Below are 8,426 nucleotides of genomic sequence, written 5' to 3' on the forward strand. Positions count from 1 at the left end.
TATCCTCAAGTATCTGAATTATCCGCTCAGATTGACCATCGGTTTGGGGATGAAAAGCAGTGCTAAAATGCAGCTTGGTACCCAAAGCTTCTTGCAATTTCCTCCAAAATCGCGAGGTGAATCTCGGATCTCTATCCGACACGATAGAAATAGGTACCCCGTGTAATCTCACAATCTGAGAAACATACAATTCGGCTAGTTTATCCAATGAAAAATCCGTACGCACGGGGATAAAGTGAGCCGACTTAGTCAGTCTATCAACAACAACCCAAATCGCATCCTTCTTACTTGTTGACAATGGCAGTCCGGACACAAAGTCCATTGTGACTCGATCCCATTGCCACTCGGGTATCATGATCGTCTGAAGTAATCCTGAAGGCACTTGATGTTCCGCTTTCACTTGTTGACATATTAAACATCTCGAAACAAAGTCGGAGATGTCTCGTTTCATACCATGCCACCAAAACCAACGTTTCAAATCGTTGTACATTTTCGTACTCCCCGGGTGAATTGACATTCGGCTACAATGGGCTTCGTTCAGAATCATTGAAATGAGTTCCGAATTCCTTGGAACACACAAACGACTTCTGAACCTCAAACAATCATCATCATCAATTTGAAACTCCGATTCCTTGTTCGGAGCACACTCAGCCCGTTTTGCAACCAATTCATCATCAACTTTCTGGGCTTCACGAATTTGATGAATCAATAATGGTTTGGCTTTTAATTCAGCTATTAACACATTGTCGGGTAGAACAGACAAGTGCACATTCATCGCTCGTAAACCAAACAATGATTTCTGGCTTAAGGCGTCCGCAACCACATTAGCCTTTCCCGGGTGGTAATCAATGACAAGCTCGTAATCTTTCAACAACTCAAGCCAACGTCTTTGTCGCAGATTTAAGTCTCTTTGAGTCATCAAATATTTGAGACTTTTGCGATCCGAAAATACATGGCACTTTTCACCAAATAAGTAATGTCGCCATATTTTTAAAGCAAATACGATGGCAGCTAGTTCAAGATCATGGGTCGGATAATTTTTCTCATGTGGCTTTAATTGTCTCTACGCATAGGCCACCACTCGACCTTCTTGCATCAATACGCAACCCAACCCAAGTAGGGATGTGTCACTATAAATGACAAACTCTTTTAACTCGGTTGGTGCCATACGATACGGAGCCATCGAAATCGGCGTAGTCCCAGGTACAAGCTCAATACCAAACTCTATCTCCCGAACAGGTGGTAAACCCGGTAATTCTTCAGGAAAAACATCCGGGTATTCACAAACCACTGGCACAGATTCGGGTTTCTTTTCTAATTCTTTGTCATCAAGTACATACGCAAGGTATGCTTCGCACCCTTTTCTTACATATTTCTGGGCCAACATTGCTGATATTACAGCTGGCATCCCCTCCAAGTCCGTAGACTCAACTCGGATTACTTCGTTATTTGCGCACCTCAAATCAATAGTCTTGCTTTTGCAATTCACAACCGCATCATGCGCGGTCAACCAATCCAAACCAAGAATAACATCAAATTCATCAAACGGCAAAAGCATCAAGTCCGCCGAAAAACAGGAACCTCGAATTTCTAGGGGACATTTCTTACACACTTTGTCGACAAGCACGTAACGACCCAAGGGATTTGACACCCGAATTACGAACTCAGTAGACTCAATAGGTAAAGTCTTACTGGATGCTAAGGTTTCACATATGTAAGAATGAGTAGAACCGGGGTCAATCAAAGCAATGACATTAGTATCAAAGAGAGTAAAAGTACCGGTAATAACATCAGGCGAAGAAGCATCCTCGCGGGCACGTATAGCATAAGCTCTAGCAGGCGCACGAGCCTCGGATCTGGTCGTAGCATCTCTAGATCCTCTCTGACCACCACTAGCATTGCCCGTATTTCCAGATGGTGTACCTCGAGCAGTGGTAGCACCCGGTTTCCCACTCTGATTTACATTCTGTTCAGACAACCTCGGGCAATCTTTAATGAAGTGGTCAACTGATCCGCACTTGTAACAGGAGCGGTCAGGGAATCTACAACTCCCCGAATGCCATTTACCGCAATATCGACATTTCGTTCTGTCTCGACGTTCATTCCCAACACTGGCGACCGAAGTGCCTCGTGTACCCACAGGGGGTCAATCACGATCTCGTCTAAAAAGGCCCGAAGTGCCTCTAAACTGGCCCGCATCATCTCGAAATTTCTTCGATCCTGTTGAAGAGACTTTCCCAAGGATCTTTTATGAAACTCTCCAGTTCTCTCATCAACTTTTTGTTTTCCTTTTCTAAGCTCTTCGGCTTTACAAGCTCGCTCGACAAGTACTACGAACTCTCGTATTTCAAGAACGCCAACGAACATTTTTATATCTTCATTCAGCCCATCCTCGAAGCGTTTACACATAATAGCCTCGGACGAAACACATTCCCGAGCGTATCTACTAAGTCTAACAAATTTTCGCTCGTAATCAGTAACTGACATGGAACCTTGCTTAAGCTCAAGAAATTCCTTCCGTTTTTTATCAACAAATCTCTGACTGATATACTTTTTCCGAAACTCAGTTTGGAAAAACTCCCAAGTTACTTGCTCTTGGGGCACAACAGAAGTCAGAGTACTCCACCAATAGTAGGCAGAATCACGTAGTAAGGAGATAGTACACTTTAGGCATTCATCGGGTCTACAAGATAGCTCATCGAGTACCCAGATAGTGTTGTCCAACCAAAATTCAGCTTGCTCGGCATCGCCGCTATCCGTAGCTTTAAATTCAGTAGCCCCATGTTTTCGGATTCTATCAATTGGAGGCTTATTTGACCTTATTTGGTCAGTTACCGGAGGTATTGTAGGTGCGGGGGTGGTATTAGTCGGGAATGGAGGTTGTGGAACAGCCGTATTAGTTCGAATGTATTGGTTGAACCAATCATTCATCACGCTATAGAAAGCTTGTCTAGCTTCATCATTCGGGTTACTCGCATTAGGTTGAGAGTCCGCCGGCGCTGTCCCTTGTGCGGGAGCAAGCGCTACACTCTCAAGATCATCAGCTACCTCTCGGTCGGGATCGGGATCCATTACTATAAATAAACACATTTACAATTGTCAGAAATCACCACACTATCAAATAATCACATAAAATGGCATGTATAGCTAGACCCAACGCATTACGGTAGTCCTAGAATCGACTAAACCGTAGCTCTGATACCAATCAAATGTAACACCCCGAACCCGAGACCGTCACCGGAGTCGAACACGAGGTGTTAACAGACTTTAAAAAAATTTCCAGACACTGCCAATCTGCATAATAGTTGCTTTAAAAATCATATCTTGAGTTCAGAAACTCGGAATCCAGTTCTGTAAATTTTCCCTGCAACTAGACTCATATGCCCATCTACATATGTTTTTATAGAATTTTTGGTCGGGCCAATTAGTACAGTTTATTAGTCAAATTCTCCCATGTTACAGGGATCGACTACCCTGACCTTTGCGCATTACAACTTGGATATCTCCTTGTACAGGGCTCCAATACTGATGCCGTTTGTTTCTGTAGAAACTAGACTCAGAGAGGAATCTATACATATATGGCTTGGCTCCTAATTGTCTCTGGTTAATTTGTAATGAATTTCCAAAGTCGGAACAGGAAATCCAGAAACCGTTCTGGCCCTGTCTCACGAGAACCTGAATATCTCTTAACATACTGTTCGTATGATTGTATCGTTACTTTCCTATGAATATAGATTCATAAAGGTTCGTTTACATAATTTATTCACTATTTAATTCCATTCCTACTATTTTTGGTTCGTTTACATAATTTATTCACTATTTAATTCCATTCCTACTATTTTTAGTGATTTTCCAAATCTACATCACTGCTGCTGTCAGCATCTGCCTTTAAGGTAGACTTTACCTATTTCATGGTTTCCATGATTCAACTAGCCCTTTTTGCATAAATAGCACAATTTATGAAAGTGATTAACCATTCCCATGGCCAATCCTTGTCAAGCATATCCACACCAAATGATTATAACATTATACTCAAACACATATAAGCCATTTTCGCATGGCTATCCAAAATTATACAAGTCCAAAGGGTCCACGACCCACAACAAACGGGTAGTCCTATACATGCCATTTCGAAGTTCACCCAAAATTGTACCAAAAGGGGGGCTTTGATAGTGTGGGCGACTTTGACTTCAAGATCCCGAGTCCGATAGCTGGAGAACCAATCTATAAAACAGAGGAGCAATGAAACGGAGTAAGCAATTTATGCTTAGTAAGTTTTGAGCAAGGAATTCCAGCACAACAAAAGTATAGCATTCATATAGCTAAACGGATAATTTCATATGCACAAATTTTCGATATCATACTTGCTTCACATTACCAACCCTTATGTACATACACAAAAGATCAACTCAGCCAAAGGCCGGTAGCTCGTTTATCAACTGAGCGAATACTTATTTGTAAGGGCTCAACTAAATTCAAGCACATACGAAACATACCTCAATGTTGGGATGTTTCTAGAGTATTAACTGAAATTTTTACAGCAAGATCATTCATTCCCAAATCACGTACCTTCGGAATTTAACCGGATATAGCTCCTCGTTCAAATGCCTTCGGGACATAGCCCGGTTATAGTAACTCGCACAAATGCCTTCGGGACTTAACCCGGATTTAGTAACTCGCACAAATGCCTTCGGGACTTAACCCGGATTTAGTAACTCGCACAACTGCCTTCGGGACTTAACCCGGATTTAGTAACTCGCACCAATGCCTTCAGGCTTAGCCCGGAATTAGTATCTCGCACAAATGCCTTCGGATCTTAGTCCGGATATGGTCACTTAGCACAAAGCCTTCGGGACTTAGCCCGGACATCATTCAAATAACCATGCACATTTAACAATAAATCATGGCACATTCGTATTTCATTTTCGTTAGCAAAACTCAAACCCAAGACACTTATCATTCTTGTAATTTCGGCTCAATAGCCACACACAAAGAGCATGATTTTGATTTGCTTAAAACATGATCTAATCAAATCTTAATTTAAGCTCTCTTACTCAAGAACTTACCTCGGGTGTTGTCGAACGATTCCGATAGCTATTCGACCACTTTTCCTTCCCTTTATCGGATTTATTTCCCCTTTGCTCTTGAGCTTAATTAAACAAATAAATTGATTTAATCATTTGAGCATCGAAAAGAGGAACACAAGGCACTTAGCCCATATTTATACATTAGACATTAAAGTCACATATGTACGGAATCATGAATCAGTACGGAATCATGAATCAGACTCAACATTTTAGCTAATTTTTTTTCCCCTTGGCCGAATATGCATGTCTATTTTGGGGCCGATTTCAACACTTAATACATTCTACAAGTATGGTCACTTGTATTGACTAAACACCCTTTTGTTTCAAGTTCAAAACTTGGCTAATACACACATATATACACTAGTAAAGCATCCTCTCCCTTTCCATCAATTTAACACATGCATTACTCATTAATATACAAAAAATTATATTCGGCCTTAGCACACAACTTGCTAGCCGATTCTTCTCCATCTAGCAACCAATGCACATATGTGCTCACTCAAAAATGCTAAAAAGGAGATTCAAGAATCATCAATCCACCATCACATGCATCATTAACAAGCTTCATATTTAGCATGCAATGGCATTAACACAAAATCCACCTAGGCCGAATATCATCCCCATGACATAGCAAGGATTTGAACCATGGGCTAATTAGAACTCAAGCTAGCAACTAAAAACATGCATGAATCTCATGGCACAACCTCAAACATACCTTAATCTAGATATAAGTATGGCCAAACCTCCTCCTAATCCTCTTTCAAATCAAACATGAAGCAAGAACTCCTTCCTCCTTCCTTAGAATTTTCGGCCAAATGAAGATGAAAAAGGATGAACAAAATTTTCTCCTTTCTTTTCTTTAACTCACGGCAATGGGGGGGGAAGACAACCACACACATTTTTTTTTGTTTCCATCATATTCCCTTTCATTATTTTATGCCCATGCTCCTTATTTTATTTTTCCTAACATACCTCACTAACATAACATGTTTGTGACATGTTTCCACTCATGATGCACTAACACAACATGTCTATGACATGTTTTGCCCATCACACTTGGTCTACCATGCTTGTCATGGCCGGCCACTACTCATTAGGGGGGAATTTGACATGCAAGTCCCCCCTTTTTCCACATGCACTAATAGGTCCTTACGCATTGACCTATCACATTTTAAAATTTTCTCACGTAAGTCCTATTTGATGAAATTCACTTACAATTAACAAAATTCAAACACGAAATTTTCACACATGCACATGTACATATAATGAGCATCAATTATGACGGTTAATTATTTTTACGACTCGGTTTAGCTGTCCCGAAACTACTTCCCCTGATGTTATCACTGGTACTTTCACTCTCTTTGATACTGATGTGATTGCATTGATTGACCCTGGCTCTACTCATTCATATGTATGTGAGACTTTAGCATCCAGTAAGACTCTACCTGTTGAGTCTACTGAGTTCGTAATTCGAGTGTCGAATCCCTTGGGTCGATATCTACTTGTTGACAAAGTGTGTAAGAAATGTCCTCTGATAATCCAAGATTCCTATTTTCCGGCCGATTTGATGCTTTTACCTTTTGATGAATTTGATGTTATTCTCGATATGGATTGGTTTACCGTGTATGATGCAGTGTTGAATTGCAAAAGAAAGACCATTGATTTGAGGTGTGCAAATAATGAGATAGTCCGAGTTGAGTCTACTGACTTGAACGGAGCGCCAGAAATAATATCCTCGATGATCGCTCAGAGATATATGAGAAAGGGGAGTGAAACATATTTTGCGTATGTACTTGATCGCAAAGAGTCGGAAAAGAAACTTGAAACGGTACCAGTGGTTCGTGAGTATCCAGATGTTTTTCCTAAGGAGTTACCGGGATTACCACCCGTTCGAGAAGTAGAATTTGGCATCGAACTTGTACCTGGGACTACACCAATTTTGATAGCGCCGTACCGTATGGCACCAACCGAATTAAAGGAATTGAAAGCTCAGTTGCAAGAGTTGACAGATAGAGGTTTCGCTCGAACGAGTTTTTCACCATGGGGTGCACCAGTATTGTTTGTGAAAAAGAAGGATGGGACCATGAGGTTGTGCATCGACTATCGTCAGTTGAATAAAGTGACAATAAAGAATAAATATCCGTTACCGCGTATTGATGATTTGTTTGATCAATTGAAGGGAGCCTTAGTGTTTTCAAAGATAGATTTGAGATCGGGTTACTATCAGTTGCGAGTTCGAGACTCAGATATACCTAAAACTGCTTTCAGGATGAGATACGGTCACTACGAGTTTTTAATGATGCCGTTTGGGGTCACTAATGCCCCTACTGTATTTATGGATTTGATTAACCGAATTTTCAGGCAGTATTTGGACCGGTTTGTAGTTGTGTTTATAGATGACATGTTGATTTATTCACATGATGAAACTGAACACGCTGAGCACCTGAGGTTAGTGTTACAGATTTTACGGGATAAGTAATTGTATGCTAAGTTCAGTAAATGTGAGTTCTGGTTGAGAGAAGTTAGCTCTTTAGGACATGTAGTATCTACGTTAGCTCTTTAGGACATTTAGTATCTATATCGGGAATTCGAGTTGATCCGAGCAAAATTTCAGCCATACTTAATTGGAAACCCCCGAGAAATGTTACTGAAGTTCGAAGCTTTTTGGGGCTTGTTGGTTACTACAGACGGTTTGTAAAGGGTTTCTCGATGATAGCCACACCAATAACGAGACTACTTTAGAAAGATGTTAGGTTTGAATGGTCAGAAAAATGTCAGAAAAGTTTCGATCAGTTGAAAACTTATTTGACTGAAGCTCCAGTGCTTGTGCAGCCTGAATCCGGTAAAAAGTTTGTCATTTACAGTGATGCATATTTGCTTGGGCTAGGTTCCGTGTTGATGCAAGAAGGTAGAGTAGTAGCTTACGCGTCGAGACAATTGAAACCACATGAGAAAAACTATCCAACCCATGATCTTGAATTAGCTGCCATTGTTTTCGCTTTGAAAATTTGGCGATACTACTTGTTTGGAGAGAGGTTTCATATATATTTGGATCATAAAAGCCTCAAATACTTGATCACTCAAAAAGCTTTGAATCTGCGGCAAAGACGTTGGCTTGAGTTGTTGAAAGATTATGAGCTTGTCATCGACTATCACCCGGGAAAGGCTAACGTGGTTGCCGATGCCTTAAGTCGCAAATCACTGTTTGTTTTGCGAGCAAAGAATGTACACCTGTTTGTTTCACCCGATAATGTGTTGGTAGCAGAATTAAAGGCCAAACCATTATTGATTCATCAAATACGTGAATCCCAGAAAGTTGACGATGAATTGGTTGCTAAA

The sequence above is a fragment of the Gossypium hirsutum genome, chromosome A03, assembly GCF_007990345.1.
Source record: "Gossypium hirsutum isolate 1008001.06 chromosome A03, Gossypium_hirsutum_v2.1, whole genome shotgun sequence".
Classification (NCBI taxonomy): domain Eukaryota; kingdom Viridiplantae; phylum Streptophyta; class Magnoliopsida; order Malvales; family Malvaceae; genus Gossypium; species Gossypium hirsutum.